This window comes from Struthio camelus, chromosome Z, assembly GCF_040807025.1.
Source record: "Struthio camelus isolate bStrCam1 chromosome Z, bStrCam1.hap1, whole genome shotgun sequence".
Lineage (NCBI taxonomy): Eukaryota > Metazoa > Chordata > Aves > Struthioniformes > Struthionidae > Struthio > Struthio camelus.
The window spans coordinates 51,051,438-51,068,969 of NC_090982.1; the positions used below are offsets into that span (position 1 = coordinate 51,051,438).

At 38.1% G+C, this 17,532-nt stretch overlaps 1 long non-coding RNA gene across 2 annotated transcripts in view; it reads left to right on the forward strand.

Annotated features, from left to right (window-relative positions):
* LOC138064412 (uncharacterized) overlaps positions 1-17,532 on the forward strand; it is a 94,009-nt gene that overhangs the window by 15,445 nt on the left and 61,032 nt on the right. Inside the window, exons 1-2 of one of the 2 annotated variants that reach the window (XR_011137664.1) lie at positions 11,498-11,578; positions 13,659-13,823. This is a non-coding gene — a long non-coding RNA (uncharacterized lncRNA). Of the gene's footprint in view, positions 1-11,497; positions 11,579-13,658; positions 13,824-17,532 lie in introns of those variants that run through there. The other variant, XR_011137663.1, reaches the window with a different exon arrangement.

The window sequence follows — 17,532 nt, forward strand, 5'->3', positions numbered from 1 at the left end:
TCACCCAGTAATCTAATTTTGCTATACAGATAAGTAAAAAGATGGACAAAGTTGAACATCTAAGTAGTGGAATAAATGTATATCGTGGTAATATGTACAAGAAAACGGTGACATTTGTGTATAACTAATTCTGACGTAGGAAAATACCATGAAAAAGGTGGAGAGGTGGGGGAGAGGCAGCATTTGAATTCAGTTTTGTAACTGTAAGCAGGAACAAAAAGACTTTCTGAGAAGAAAGCACAGGTTGTTTTAGCCCATTTGAAATTTCAGAAGGAAAAGTGGGGTCAAACAAAGGGGTATAATTCTGTAGACCCTTTCTCTGAAGAATGCCAAGAGCCATAAAGGGAAAGAAGACTACAAGTTGTAAGAACATAGGGAAGATGAAGCAAGGGTGAAAACTCTATAAGAGAGGTATTTAAGAGAAGAATTGCCCAAAACTCTGAGAGATCTAGTTTATGTATGCTTTTGTGTAAAAGAGCCTTTAGAAAAGGTTTTTCTATTGTAATGTCAAATCTAAACAGCTCCCCTCCCCCTGCCCCTGGTGCTTGATAGCTGATTTTAAAAGCACATTACAAATGAAGTAATCACGCATACTTCACATTTGGTTGGAGCTGGATATGCTGCCTGAAGCTTCATGTTCAGTCAGGTTCAGAGCTTGAGTTGAAGAGACCTCCTTGCTCTGAATTCAGGCTCTGAGTTACTTCTGAGAAGCATGAGAGACCTGGAATAAAACCTTGTGTAGCAGCTTCATGCAAATCAAAAGCCCTCTGGAATTAGAAGTTTCTGAAAGTACGGGAAAAACTAAGTCTAGTTAAAGAGCACTTCGCACTGCGAAAAACAGGTACCAGCAAAGGGGGAGATAGATGTTCAGCTAGTATATCTGACAGCAGCTGGTTCTGAAGTGCTTGTTATTCCTAAGAGTTTACAGTAAATTCAAATGAAGAGAGAGAACTAGAATCAGTACTGCCTTTCCTTCAGGTGCATTGCACTTCATGTAACTGAGAAACATTTTAAAAGTAGTTAAATAAAGTATCGCTATTCTATAGCTAATGAGACAGCTTTGTAAGTTGAGGAGGCAACCCCAACCCTGAGACGGTGCTAAGATACTAAAAGCAAATGAGGCTACTGGGTGACGCAGAGTCCACTTCTTGAACAGTAAGAATATGTAGAGAAGAAGAATATCCATCCAGACTGAATCTTCTTGAAGGATGTTTGTACAGAAAAAGGAAATTGATATTTTAAGTGGAGAAAGTCTGTATAGAATTGGACAAAGTTTACACAGAAAGTGTTTGCATTTCCTTGGACTAGTCTATTGAAGACCAAGGATCACATGGCTTTAGAATGGGGAATTGGACAGCTAAACTTCCTGAAATGTCCATGAAGTGCAAAATGATCATCCTCACCAGTACCCACAGTCGTCCTACAAGAGCAAAACGCCTTTCTCGAAGCTCCTAATGCATCAGTTTTACTCAGTTTCCTTAGCAAGTACATTTCAACATTCCTGCTTAGCCGCCCTCAGAACTCTAGCCTTTGCTAACGGGATAAGTGCGATCCAGTTCCTGTCCTCTAGTGCTCTAGCCAATAGGAGTTTTCCCTATTGACTGTACTGTTCTTCATACTTTGCCTTCACCTGACTGCTGCTGATGCTCTGGGCTAAAACTGGGTGGAAATGCATTCGGAGTGCCTCTAGAAAGGACAGTTCATGCTTTAACTTCAGCCATTTAAGAGAGAAGATGATATTGTGGAGTTATGAGGGGGAAAATGTATTCTAAAAGCAAATATCCTTCTACATTTGTTTGGGGCATCCTAATACCAAAGTATTATCAGCAGTATTTCACTGTTTTCTAGTCACAGGTTGGAGAAGAGAGAGATCCTATTTTAGCCACTTAATAGCTAGGTGTCTGGTCGAAGACTCATTTATGCTCTTTCCAGAATGAGTGAGGAGACAGAATGCCGTTAATTCTATTTATTTTAACAACAATCTGTGGCATCCCTAGAGAATGACTGGGCCTCATTCGTCTTTACCTCTACTGCTGAGAGGAGTTTTAAAGGCTAGTTTAAGATTTGATAGCCAATTTAAGGATGATTAAAATCAACTCGCCTGAAGTGTGAGTTATCCGTGTTCTAAAAAAGTAGGACAAAACAGATAATACAAATAATGGTGTATGTGTATGAGAGAGTGGAGTGGTATAACAATACCGAGTCTCATATACAGAATTGTGAGAATGGAAAGAGATGAAGAGACCTGTATTGTGACAGATGCAGATAGTCCTGCATGCCTCTCCTGTAAGGGGACAGTCAATGAAATTAAGAGGCAACATATTTAACATAGAGAAGGAGCAGTATTTCCCTGTTAAGTTGTAATTGATCTGTTGAACTCTCCATTGTTGAGTGTTATATTGACAAAGTGCTTTGTAAATGTAGGCTACTAGGAGTAATAACTGCAGCTTTATTCAGTAAGAAAAAAAAAGTGGGGGAGGGTAGATCCTAATTCTTCAAGGTATAAAAAGTCATTAGATAAAAATTTTTGTCCGTGGCATGCCATTGTAGTTATGAACACTAATGAGATTTTATGCCTTACTATGGAGGCATGCATAATTGCTCAAGAGAGGATAGTTATTCCTCACAAAGTTATGGTAGTTTTTATAGTCTAGCTACGTTATTTTTTTAAAAAAAGATTTACAGAAAGTATTTGATGTGCAACATAAAATATTTATTCTATTCATGACTGTATGTAACTTCTCACAACTCCCCCACATCCTCTACACATACATCTGTGTATATTTATAAAATCACATACAAGTTCATTAGAATTAATTAAAGTCCCTATGTTTAGGTGCCTAAATTCATTCTTAGTTGTTTAAATGAGTGGTTAAATTTACAAAAGTCTTATAAAATTAAGATGTTTATGAAAGCCAGAGAAAACTGAGATAGAAAAATTGTTCCTGTCCTCATAAAGCTATCCACACATGTTTTTAGATCCGTTAAGTCAGTCATAGAGAACAAACAAAAATAGTATTTAGGGTAATAAATGTTGGCCAACCTCTTTCTGTGTGGCTGCTTGTCCCTGAGAACATGTAACACAGCTGCAGAGAATGCTTGAAATCATCTGTTTTTAATTCTGGTTTTTTGATTAGTAAAGCCTGAGTTTATGGTAAAAATGATCATCAGAAATCATAGTCATTCTCACTGAAAAGAGTAGGGTAGTATTCTTGCACATCCCATCCCAACATATTAGTGAGTGTTAGCACAGATTCACATTAGCCCAAAGGGGCCGATAGGTGTTTTATAGCTCTGAAAAGTCAGGCTACGGGACTATTATTTTATGGTCCTGTGGCTCCCTTAGCAACAGTTAAGTCTCATGGGTATGTTTTGCTGCAATTTGTGTAAGACCAAAGTGGAGAGTAGGAGAGAGAGGAATGTATAAACACTTCCCCCAAAACTATTGTTCACTGGAGAAAGGACATGAAGGTGTTATGGTCTGCCTGCTACTTGGGAACGCAGGATGGAAGGGATCAACCCAGGCATCTGCTAAAGTCTGTGAGGTCTTTAGCAAGTTGCAGGTCCTGCCATACAGTGACAGAACTGGGAGAGGAGGGATTTTGGAAGGACTCTTCTGTGAAAGAGCCCGGAAGAATGCAGCATGCTTAAAGGCTGGCGATAGCTTTTATGATACTGTACAATTCCAATGAGCGTCCAGCACGTATCCAAAAGTTTGGTATTTCTTTACGACTGAGCAAATGTATATAGTAAACGCTGATGTTGAAATTAAAATAGTCATCCTCATTTGTTTTAGGTTTGCCCTGTGTTCTGCTAGGGATATGTGTGCTTTTCTATTATTTTTTACTACAGGGAAGCTGCTATGTAATATTTAATCAGGCTAATAGTGGATTTTGTTTTGGTGAAGGTATACGGTTTTGAGTTTTGTTTGCTTGATTTTTTTGGCCCATATAAGAATGACACCATGCTTTCTTAAAGGGGAACACAGGATCAGATTCCTCTTCTGTTCCCAAGCCCCGTATAGAAGGAGAAAAGAACAGCCAGATAGAAATAGCCAGTGGCTCTTTAGGTGCCAGCACAGTGCCTGTAGGCCAGGCCTGCAGACGTGCATGTGAATGCCAGTGCTCACATGGCCAGACCACTGTTCCTACTGCAGCAGCTGCCCAGGAGAGGTGAGCTAATGGGAGATGGTGGCCTGTTGGTGCTGGTTTTGCAGCGAGGTGGCAGGTTATCATATGCAGCGATTGTGGTGGTAGTAGCTTCTGAGGAATGGGCAAGGTTTTTTCCAAGGAGCTGAATTACCATCAGTCAGCTCCATTCTTACCCATGTTTTGGCACAATGAAAAGGAGGGAAGAGGCATTTGTCCTCTCACTGTATTGATTTTTCTAGAAATCAGAGACAACACTTTTCTTAGTATTGCGGAATCTGGCACAATCCAGAAGAATCAATGTTATTTGAAAGCTCTAAACTTAAAGTAAAGCAAATTTCTGCCCTTACACTGTGCTTTATTTTTGCCATAAAATCAATGCGATGATTACTTTTTTGGTGGAAGATTAAAAGAAAATAATTTATATTGCACATTCAAACTTTACTGTATAGTCATCATGATGTTATTACTACAAAAAACCTTATAGATTCTCTAAAGGTAAAAAGTATGTGGTTAAGGCAAACTGTGAAGAGAATAAGTTGATCTGTAGTAGAGAACAGAAAGTGAAGTATTAGGAAAACAATGTGACCTTCCTTTTGCTTATATATCTTTTTAAAACCAGTAATGAAGGAGCTTTTGCATTGGATCAAGGCTTTGATATATCCATTAGAACTTGCCTGGCCCTGTTTGTTAGGTAGTATAAACCAGGAAGGCTCGCATTATGTATGCGCATTTCTCTCCATGTGCAAAGATGATCAAAGATTTTTTTTGAAAATGTAGTTCTTAAATAATGCTGACTTGCAGCAAGCAAATCAATATCTTGCAAAGAGTACATACATTTCCTTAGGAAACTGAACTACTAGCTTACAAAAACTGGGGATAGCTTTTCATTTTTCATCTTCAATATTTGTGAAAATGCACTTGGAGAGGAACAGCAACCAGTTGTGCCTCCAGTGAATTACATTCCATGCTTGTCGTCTGCAAGACGGCTTTGCCCAGGAATACAATGTAGAATAATACTGTTGTCCTTCACCTTGATAAAATGTTAGGAGGGCCTTAATCCACATTTATGAGTGAAGATGAGACTTTTAAAATGGGCTTTTTGCCTTGCCACGTATATTGTTCATCACGCTAAAGAATGGAGCACGTGTCATCAGAATGAACTGCAGCACTGCATAGGGTGAATGGTTTGAACCACATTAATTTTAGACCTGTGACGTTGAACTTTCCTATAAACACTCATTATATTTCAGAAACACTTTTTAAAAATGCGTTAAAGCCCTACTATGAAGAAATGCTCTTACTGCCCTGTGTTTATAAGCCTGTTCCTAGACCCAAGATCCTGTCCTTAAGACCTTCTTTGCAAAATCGGGGACTTTGTTACCTTTGTTCTTAGGCTGCGTGTTACAGAAGTCGATGGCTGGCCCTGGCGGGGGGACTGCAGGGCTCCAGCGAGAGTCCAGAGGGTCGTTCAGTGAGAACGAGGACATCGGTGTGATACAATGCAGATCTGCATTACGGAATACTGCCGCATTAGCAGAGCAGAGAATGGTAGTACAGAACTTCCTGCTCGTCGCTGGGCTCACTTCTTCCAGGAAAAGGCTCCTTCTAGCTTATTCTCTTTTTAGCTCTAGGGTTTTTGCCTGCCTTTCTGCAAAGTAGCTCAGTTTCAAGCAGAAAGTTGGAGAGTGACCTGTTCCTTTTGCACATTAGGGGACTTCTCTGCAGTTGGAAATGAGATGGTTTGAGCTTCTCTCAAATTCAAGGGAACCTGGAAAGCAAATTCTTACTTTTGAGGCGACAGCTTTGTTATTATAATATGGCTTTTGCTACAAATTCCTTCCTTCATTATTTGACTTGAGCTCTATGTTATCCAAGTTTTAGATATCTTTAGACTAGGCTTAGCAGGGATTTAGATGGAATTTTGGTGCTTAGCTGGGAATTGCAGCAGATGCCAGGCTGTACTGGGCTTGCACAGAAGCCCAAGGTCTAAAATGTGCGATCTAGAAGGGAGGGCTTCCTTGCTTTACATAACTGAAATAGTTCTGGTTCTCAGGGCACAAGGTCTGCTTTTTGCAGTCAGAAATGGGCAGTTTGAAGTTACTGGTCACAGCCTGAAAGCATTTAATCCATCTGAAAAATGATAGAAAGCCTACAATTTAATTTTCCTTGGCATTTTATTTGTAACATCTTGGCATTCTCTAAAAGAAAGCTTCATATCTTATCCATTTTTGTGGCAAGTATGCAGATACCTTATGACATTAGAGTCCTGAGACTAGTTTCTGGTTTCCAGAGCATGAGCCATGCTGGCTTCTAGTTAGCTAGCACAGCCTGTTTTTCCCCTTTTGAATGGGCAGCTCATGTTAGGCAATTTGTGTGGAGTCGGATATAACTATAACAGAAATCATCTACCTCTGCTGATCTGTGGTCCCAGTTATAAAAGGAAGTAGTAAATAAAACATGGACAGTTTTTAGAAAGATTTTATCAGGTATAGTTTTAAACAATTTCATGTTGCGCTGATCTTAGTAAAAGCAAAGTGGTTTGTGTGGGGGGCAGGCATGGATAATCCTATCCTGAGTGATGAGATGGATTCAAGAACACTTCCAGACTCGCTGCTGATTATATGGCTTTGAAAGTTTGAGAATAACACCCTCATTGACATTACTTTTGAGTTGCAGCTAGTGACAGTCACCAGTTTCTGCCAATCTATTCTTCTACAGATGTTTCTTAGTAATTATAGCTGTGTAATATCTAGTTATAAGCACAGTGAAACATGCTTTGTAATTTCATTTCTAATGATCCTTTTTACTGATCCTAGATTTTGTTCTTTGTTTTATTATATTCTTTTTTTAGTATGTGAATGTTTACATTTTCATGAAGAGGTTTAGTCAATTTTAAAAGTGGCAGCATGGCTCTAATTTTGTATCTTTGCAGAAAGGTCCTGTCAGATTCAGATTTGATAACACTTTTGATTGACTGGCATTTAGAGATATAATATAGTATTCTTTTGAGTTCAGCTCGCTGACAAAAGTTATGTACTTCCTCAGGTGGTGAGGGGAGATATGCTGTTTTATTCTTCAGTGCCCTCATCAGCTATTTTAAAGAAGGATTTGCTGTTTAGGAAGGCTTGGTTTAGGAAAACCTGTTTCCTAGGCTGTAAAGAGTTTACAGGAAAGAATATTTCAGTTAAATGTCATTCCTCAATTTGTTATTGCACTTGCCAATTTTAATGCAACTTCACATCCATTGTTGATCTGCCTTATAAGTTAACATATTTGACTTAAATGTGGAGCAATAACTCCACAACATCAATTTGCTATCAGCATATGTTGTTTATTAATATTAGAAATACTTGAGTGGCATTGTTTTCTGTTTTTTGTGTGATCCTTTTATTTAAATGCACATTCATCACCTTTGTTAATCACTAGAAATTCTTTTTGAGAAAGTTCCCACAGCTATCTCCACATTTCTGACCATAGTCTGCCAATATTTTATTATGACAGGAAGCTTACACCCAGGCGAAATATCTAACATTCAAACACCTCATAAATCAAGAGATGCTAAATGACTGAACCTATGAAATGAGTCCTTCACTTACTTCACTATACAGAGCATGTCTTGTTTTTCCTCCTCTTTTTGCTTCCTTGGGGTTTCATATCCTAGTCCCTAAGATACTACAAGGATGTTCATATTCTTAGCAATAATTTATAAAGATATTTTATTGTTGCATATTCTTAGCAGAGTGGACAGCTATCATGTATAGCATTCTATCTAGAAGGTTGTTTGATTCAAAGCCTGTAACTTGTTAATTTAGTTTTATTGTAGAAGGTAGGAAGAAAAGACTCCCTGGACTAGGACCCAGGACTGAATTGTTTAAAACCATATGCTGGCCTTAAATATCTACCCTTCAGCTTAGTTTCATATTTCTATCACAAACTTGAGCAAGGCTCAGGGGTAGAGTTTTTTTTTTTTTTTAAATCCCAAATCCCTAGGACATGTGGTTAATAATCTCAGCTTTCATTTTAAGAAGAAAAGTTGGCTTATAAACATTGGGATTGCAGAGAGAAACTGAAAAACACAAAAATTAATACTTTAAGTGGATCCTCTCTTTTATTTATGGATATAAATGTACAGTCTGATAAAATAAAAGCACGTAAATACTTAAAATTTTGACTCTCAGGCTTGAAAATTATGGCCTCTATTTACAAATCCTACAACAAAACAGTTTAGCTTCATGATAGTTGCAAATCACTTCTTCCAGCACAGGCATAGCTTCTTTGTTTCAGAAACACTTCAGCATGTCTCATTTTCTTGGCCTATGGTTTAATATTTATGAACAAGATTTATATTACTGACCAAAGGATTAAAGTGTTCTTTTTTCTTCTTTTTTCTTCTTTTTTCTTTTTTTCAAATGAAGGTAGATTTGTTTTCCAAAGGGCCTTTCCCTTAACCACCAATACAGCTTGTGTTCTCTAGGTGCATCAAAGAATATGTTTCAATCTATTCTAATAGTTTTATTTTTGCAGTCCTTAAAAGTTATCCAGCATGCTTTCTACATTAATATTTTTGGTTTGTATTTCCATGATTTCCCTTTTTTTTTAAATTATATTTTCTTGCCATGGTTTGTTTATTGATTTAGAAGTCTTAATGGAAATTCCTCAATATGCTGTAAAACTGCACTTGGCCAAATTCTTCTCCAAGTTGCAGTATTATTTATGGTGACTTTGCTGTCTGCTGTAGTGAAAAACTGAGCAGAAGGATACCTATTTTACAGAACATCTTTTCTTTTTCTTAGGTCCTCTATGCACCACTTTTTAAACTTATATAGAATGCAAAATAATTGGGAGTTGGGATATAGTTAAGAGATGAATTTTGAAAAAAAAAAAAAAAAAAAAAAAAAAAGTCATAAAGCAACAGCTGAGTTAGTTCCAGCCTTCAGATGTTTGTGTTATTATTTGTCTTTTCTTCTGAGTTAAACTGGACTGGCCTACCCAGTGTTTTGGGGCTTGAAATAGATATTTCCAAAAGATAAATCAGAAGACTTGTTCAAAAAAAGGTTTATATTTAAACTTAGAATGTGTGTATACGGTTTGCCAGTTTTTTTCAAGCAAGGATCAGATCATTCGCTGGGTTACTGAAATCATTACTGCTGAAGTAGATAATAAAAATACAACTGTAAATAAATCAGAGCTCACCCAGAGGGTACATGAGCTATAGTACTAAAGCAAAAAAAAAAAAAAAAAAAAAGGGCAACCTAAATCTGAGTTGAAGATTTAATAAACTCGGTAAGTTTTGGTCGTGTTTATCAATTGCTTTACTTCTGAATATATTCCATAAGATTCTAATATCAGCTTTCATATAAAACTATGCTTATTTTGTATAAAACTAGGATATTTACTCTATTAAGATTTCCACTCCAGAACTCTGGCTTTCCTGTAGGTTATTAGAACTAGTTGCTTTGACTGCTTGAACGGCATGTGTTTATTTTCATAGGCCAAACTGGGATCCGCAATGCATGCGACCCCAATCCCTAAAGCAGTAGGATAGCTAGGCTGGAGTTACCTGTATTTGGGAAGTCACGATCAGCGGAAGAAGGCAATAGATGTGATCATCTGCAGACGTCCTGTAGCTGGGACAGACGGAGAAAGCTACAGAGCCAGGGCCCCGCAGAAGAGCTAAGGCTTTTATTGTCCAGGTTTTTCATCATGTATCTCATTTAAGGAGAAGGGAGGGACCTGAAGTATTTCAATCAGAGGAGTTTGAAATGTCAGGCGATACTGTAAATTATTCTACAGAAGGAAGCGCTCATAAGAAATTCAGTACAAACGACATAAAGTCAACCTTTTTAGAATTCTATCAAATGAGCAAGACAAATCTATGTCATCTAAGCTATATTATTCTTAGTACATGCCACATGGAGATATTTCATACTTCACAAACTAAATGACAGCGTATGAATAATCCCTCACAATGCATGAGCTCTGTGAGCCAAAACCAGTTATTTAACTCATCAGCATCCAGTAGTTTCAAGTGGAGACATTGGTAAAATGTCATTTGGTACCTGAAAAAGTTTCAAAGCAAAACATGTCATATTTGGAAAATATGATTTTTACTCTGTTTTTGTGATGATTCCATCTAGTCTCATTTTCTGGCTTAACCTACTTTTTAATTATTTTAATATTCTAGAAGATGAGCGATAGCATTTTCTTCTCAGTTTTGATGCTTACATTGTATCTCAAGCAACTGGCCTGAAAAAAAAGGAGAAAGAATGAGAAAATGTCAGCTGATGACAGTTAAATTTTGTTCTACATTGATGTATCTTTTCAGAAAATCAGCAAAATTAGCATTTATAGATTTGTCTGTTGACAGCTAAAATGTATTGTTTTTTCTATGTCATAATGGTAGCAAAGTAAATGCCGGATTTGTTGACTCTAATAATATTCTACTGCAGGTAGAGGTTGCATTAAGGAATGAAAAAATGCCTAGACAACAGCAGACTTACAGCAGAAATTTCAGTTTACCAAAACTCTGTGCAGTCATAGATTTAGTGGATTTTCTCTTCATTTTCCACACAAAAGTCAACGTTCACTAAAAGTCCTTATCTCATTCGTAAAGGTAGAGCTGCGAGTACTCCTTTTAATCATTTATTAGGTTCTGGGAGGTATCAGAACTGGATTGTCTGTGCGGCTAGTATAGGGTGTGAAATTAAGGGATGATCTTAATTTGAAAGCAGAGAGGAGCAGTGAGCAATGTTTATGGAATATGGGAAGGAGAGTGACAACAGACAAATCATTTGGTGAAGGTCAACACCCCTAAGTCGCTTCAGTCCCGGGAAAAAGATGAAGCAAATGATCAATAAGGGCAGTAAGACATAAGCCAGACATCAAACAAATAAGGAAAGAGGAGTAAGACAGAATGAGCTCAGGATAAAGTTAAACAAGGATGGAAAGGGGAGAAGACACTAACTTGGAGAAAAATTAAAGGCTAAAAATGAAAAGATGTGAAGGAAAATATTTAAAGGAGTGAAGAGGGGCATAAATGAAAATTTTGAAATCGGAAAACACATAAAGTAAAAATAAGAAAGAGATAGGATGGGTGAAATTCAAAGCTTGCAAACATTTTTAGGAGATAGAAAAAAGGTGAAAAACAGAATCATTCTATTTAAAATATACTTACTATATAATCTGAGAGAGATTGTATTTTTTATTTTAATTTCCATTTCATTTGCTTTTTATTTTTTTCATTTCCTTAGCAATTCAGCCTCTCACCTGCTGGTCATTTCTGCAGTCAATGGCTGATCAGGCCGTTGCGATGTGATGCTACTGCTCTCCCGCCAGCTTTGTTCAGAGCAGGACTTTGTCCTGAAGTGTACATCCACGCTTGTGCCGGCAGATGGCATCCCATATGTCAGCAAGCACCCTCCGAAAAGGTTAGGAGGAGAAGCAAAATGAGTAATGTTTTGTGGATGTACTCTTTACAGCGAGACTTGGGGAAAGGTGACAAATGCAGTCAGGTTTTGTTGCAGCAGCATGCACAGAAATCCGATGGGAATCGAGCAGAGTCCATGCTTTATTTGTAAAGAGGTATGGGACCCCGAATTGATGTGTCCTGTTGCGTTTGTTTGGTGAGGAGCAGGTAAGGGGGAGGAAGTGAACTCTGAGCAGCCAAAGCCGTGTTAGAGATGAACAATAAGGGCTGAGAACTGCACAGGTGGTATGCTTATGAAGATATATGGGGAAAAAAATAACAAAGGTTAAGCATCTGTCTCCCTCTGAAGAGAGATTAAAAAAAAATTGATGAGTATTGATCAGGATAGCATGTTTATAATAAACATGCTGAAGATCTCAAATTTTGGGACAAACCCTACAGCCCTTACTCATACGATGTCCCCTGAAAAGTCTGTCTCTTGCCAGAGAACAAGTTAATATCAAACTTCTGCACTACTGCTGTTTAGCTGCAGTAGCTATCTAGAGAAAGACAAGGATTAAAAATACTATCTGGAACAGATACAAAATGAAAGCCAAACAGAGTTGTTGTATATTTTTAAGTTCAATATCATTGCCATTTTTCCTTCTTCTTTTGCAAAGGTTGGTTAGTCTTTACTATGAACCATTCAAGCTGTAAGGCCAGCCTCTTGTACCATATAAATCACTGAAGTTAATAAATCAGTTGATATAAACTGAGGGTCCAGTCCTGGCATTTGTTTAATATGAGGCTTAGGAGTGGCAGGTGAAGCAGAGGGCAAGAGGATAAGGAAGCGTTTGAGGAGCATTGTCTGGAGCTCTCAAACTAGAGAAAAGAGGTGTTGCCTTTTCTGCTTTTCTTGGAGTGAAGGGTGTGGTTAGCGCTGCACTTCGTCCTCTGACCTTGAATTTAGAGTTGAACCCCCTCTCTTCCAGAGCTTATATTTGTACTACAAACAGTGAAAACCGTTTTACTACTGATACTGGTTCAAATCTTTGAAAATTACTGTATGCATAAGCACTAAGAAAAGTGATTTCTTCATATCAATACAGTAAAAATACTGTTTCATGATATTGCCTAGAAAGAACACGCTTTACTTTTTCCTAGTCTTCTCACCACTTTACTTAATCATATCCAGCTGAAACTCTGTTTCCTTATCTTTTCCTAAACGTTATGAAGCAGTTTCTGTAAACACAGATCTAGCCCTCTGCTAATGGATTTAGCATTCAGCAGTGGCTCCTTCCAGGAGATATTTCAAAGGAAGCGCAACTCTTTTTTCTCTTTATAGAATTTGCTAGGCTGTGAAAGTAACTAGGCTTTAAAAAGAGGAGTTTGAGGAGTACACTTTATTTAATTTTCCATTATGCGTATTCTGATGGATTATACCCATTAGATGTGCGAGTGCAGTATTATTTTACAGTGTTTCAGGGAAAGATTAGAAAACAAGATGATTGGAGACTGGTAGACACACTATGGTAATCAACTTCAGTGGCATTGCTTGGTAGTAAATAATGATGCTTCCTTTTATAGTGGAAACTGGAGAAAACCCATACAGAAATTCTGTCATCAGTATTTGTTAAAATTGTCCTCAAATTTCATGAGAAAAGCATAAATAAGGTGACGGTAGTATGGAAAATAAAGATGCATAGCAAATAAGGTGGGAATGATATCTAAAATGAATTCATTAGATAACTAAATAGTTAATTAAAACTATACTTACAAAAGGTAATCAGAATTTAAAAATATAACTCGGTGTTTTCAAAACCTTCCAGATCCATGTAAGAGGCTGGCAAATCGAGGAGAAGCTCTTCAATAGGGGCATTACCAATTACTCTGAAGCCACTGGAGACAGCACATAGTGACTACAACCATTGTGTACCACCAGTATATGTGAAAGAAGCATGACAGTGGTATATCACCCGTCAGTTACAATAACCCATTCTCTTGCATCCTCCTGCTGTACAGAAACTCAAGCTCTGAACCGTGAAAGCATATAGATGACTTTGAATATAGATTGTGCCTTTCCCTGTCTCCTTCTTTCACAGGAACAGTTCATGACACTTGGAGACCTGCTTGCAGCCATGGCCAAAACATTTCCATTTATTTCCTCTAAACGTTCATCAGGATCGTGGTCACAGAAAACTGAAGCCCTGCTAGAAAAGGGAGAGGACCAGATGCTGGGATCCGCGCACTCCCTGAGTATGTCTCAGGTAACTCTTCTGTGGTAGCTGTCACTCCTTATCAGGTCCAGTGATATGTTGCTTATATGAACCACAACTCAGTGCAGGATTAAAATCACTGCCCAGGGCACTTGTGGTGTCTCAAAGCCCAGGGGAAAGTGGACCTCTGCTAATGAAAACTCATTGATTTACCAAAGCTAATACTGGAACATACTTTTTTTTTTTTACCAAGTTTTTGTATCAGCCACCTTTCTCAGGCTTAGGTACATCAAGTCACCTGGCAGAAACTCAGCCACCCAGTGCTTTAGGCCACTGGTAGGAGAACAGGGGCCTACACTTTTCTGCACTGAAAGATCTCACTGACCTGGTTAAAGTTTGCCATATTTCCTCCAGCTACTAGTATAAGTCTCTTGCAGGAAAGCCAGAGACTAATTTCCCCCACACAGGAAGGATGCATAGCAAATAGGGTGGGAATGATATCTAAAATGAATTAACCAAATGACTCCTGTGAAGACTTAATGCCACAGTCCCTGCTCTTTAGCAATGTTATTATTAGATGTCTCGTTGCTACAAGAAGGGGAGGATCCTCCCTGCCACTCATGCCTACAATGCCACTTACCAGAGAGGAAGAGGAGGGGGAAGAAATTAAATAGGTCTTCCCTCCCAAGCTGCAAAATTGTGGGAGGCTAGGTCCAAAGAAAGTGTCTGCATTCATGCTTTGGCATTATCCTGAAGCACTGAAATATTACCAGCTGTCCCATTCCCTCTGCAATACAACAGTATCTTCTCCTCCCCTGAAGGGGGGAGAAGGGTTGTGGAAACCGCAAGCTGCTGAATATTAATCTGCATTTCAGCCCTTGCCTTTTTTGCTTCCCTTCAATAAGGGGTACTCGCATGTCACTGAACAAGACAAGAATCCTCTCATTCACCAAAAACTCACTGTCTCTTTTCTCCAGAGCCATAAATCTTTTTAAGGAGCACGATTTGTCCCCTAGCTACAGTGGGGATGGAAAGAGTCAGAGACTTCTGGTCATCCTCTGGCTGACTCTATTCAAAGTCCCTGCAGCCTTCAGAATGCAGTCTTGCCACCCACTCTCTGTGGAACCGCCAATATACTACACCTCTTTATCCCTTCTCATCCCCAGTAGAAGTGCCTAGGAGGCCTCTTTGTAAAGTGGGGACATGGGTAAGGTGAGGAAAAGCTGGAGAGGGTGGTCTGGTTTATAAAGATAGAGGAAGGATGGAAAGAAGGGATTAGGTTTTGGGAGAGTCAGATGAATGGACATTTCCATGGAATTGAGGTAAAAACAACTTCCGTGGGCAGGCTTTGCTAGGCTAAATGTACGTAGTTTAAAGAAGGTGACAGGGGAACAGCTTATTCCGATGGAAGATTTAGGGAACAGGAAATCTAGGGAAGAGAAAGCAGGCCCCACATCAGTTGCTGGGGAGCTTGTGAGGACTGCTTCGTGGTCCGGGGAGAAAGGGAATGGTGGACACAGAACAGGAGATCAAATCATTGCAGGAGTTTAATGGAGGGAGAATGAGACTTCGTTGTGACAAACATCTTGTAAGCACATTGGTCCCATATATGACTTTAGCTAGCCTAAGAAAAGTTAGAAGTCTTTCATAGGGGCCTTTCCTCTACTAGGTCACATTCTCTACCACCATTTGATGAAATTATAAGGTCATCTAATAAGTCTTGTGAAAGTGATGTGAAAATGTATAATATGTGTAAATGTATGGAAATAGGGTAAAACATCTCAGATTTCCAAGAAAATTTGGATGAGAGCTTTGGAAGAAGAAAGTCACAATGTTTCTCCTGGATCCAGCAGTTGGGGAAAGGACTTATTTGTTAATATGAGTAGCGGAGAAAAGGGGGAAAATAGAGTAGAGGGTGAATTTGACCAAACACCTATTCTGAAGTGAAGGGAACAACTAAGAATATAAAAGCAATTAACAGAAATAAGAAGGAAGTGGCTGATAATTGATATAAAGCAGAAGTGTGAAAAAGTCACAACAGGAAAGAAAAACCTCAGGGGAAAGTGACAAGAATTAAGGACTATGATAAAGGTTCTTTCTTATTAAATGTACTAGGGAACTAAACACTGATAACGGAATATGTACACTGTAGCCGGAGATTACAAGTCTAGAAACAAACAACCCATTGCTTCTTTCACTGGACTCTTCCAAAGGTTAATGGTCCTTGCTTCTAAAGAGGATCTAATTTTTTTCTTCCAGTACAAATGTATCTGGTTCCGATATCTAGCCATTAGTTCTTGTTGAGAAGATACCGTTAAGCATCAGAGATTTTCTGTCCTTGAAGACACTTACAATTTATTATCAAGTCATCTCTCAATCTTCTCTTTCATAAGCTTAATATATTAAGTGTTTAAAGATTTTCACTGTAGGACATTTTCCCAGCTCACAAATCATTTTTGTAACTCTTTTTACACCCTTTCCAATTTTTCAACATTCTTTTGAAAGTATGAACACCAGAATTGACAGTTTTCCAGTATTTGTGTCATCAAGGTGATATACAGATGTAAAACCTGCTCTGTCTATATCGCTGGAGAATGCCTTAGCCAACTATGCTAGAGCACAGTACTAAGAGATGAGTTGCTTGTCCACTGTGATCTATAAATCTTTTCCAAATTGCTGCTTCCTTGAATTTGGTCTTTCAGCAATAGATATCATCTATGCTCCTTGTTCACAAGGGTGGAATTCACTTTGCTTAACATTGCTAAGCTAATGACTTCAGTCTAATCTCATTAAGGTCCAAAGTAGACTGTAACTTAAGCTACTGTTGTAGGCACCCTGCATAGTTGCATGAGAGAAAGGCAGAGAGACCTCTGGAGAGAGATTCATTTTAACCATCTGAAAGATCTATATTAGGATGAGTGAGTTGCACTATTAAAAAAAATCTTGATATCAGCAGAGTATATGCAGCTCTTTTATGTATAGGACACTAACCAATTAAATAAAATACCAACATAATAATCAGCAGAGCTGCTTAAATATGTAATTTTCTCATTGTTCAGTTACTGGAAATTCTTAGACACAACTATTCACATTTTGGAATTTCTCAGTATAACTACAGAGAGAATAAGGCTCTTTTACAAACAGAGCTTTGGACTTTTAGTTTTTTTTTTTTTTCTTTCAATCACACATTGAAAATGAGGCAATCTGTTCTGACCAGTATTGAGACATGCATCTGCAAGCCACTAGATTTCCCTATTAGAGGGAGCAGTTAGGATGTCATGGATTAGGAGGATAAATGTAAAAGGAAAACTTTTGCTCAGATTTTGTCTAAAGCACAAGCTATTACGGATGTTGTAGGTGGATCCGTATGATATCATCTGTAGAACATAACAGAAGTACTTTCAATCAAGAAATATTCCTCAAGGTTCTATAGGCTTGAGGAGTATAAATAGTTTAAAATAAGGAATCTATTAGAGTGTGTCTAAAATTGACTGAATGAGCGAGAGTCTTATCAAGCTGAAGGCAGTGTTTTTTGATCTCTTACTTCCAAATTAGAATTTGGGCAGCTTTAATTTCTGTCAGATGTTCTCACTTTCTCAGTGGCTGTATAAAAAGGAATGAACAGCTAAAAGACATTAATGCCTACCAACCTCAGTTAGAAAAAAAAAAAAGTGGCAGAATATATGTATCTTTACAAATTTGTTATAAATCTGAGACCACCTCTTTGCAGATCTGTTTTTCAAGACACAGTGATAAGCAA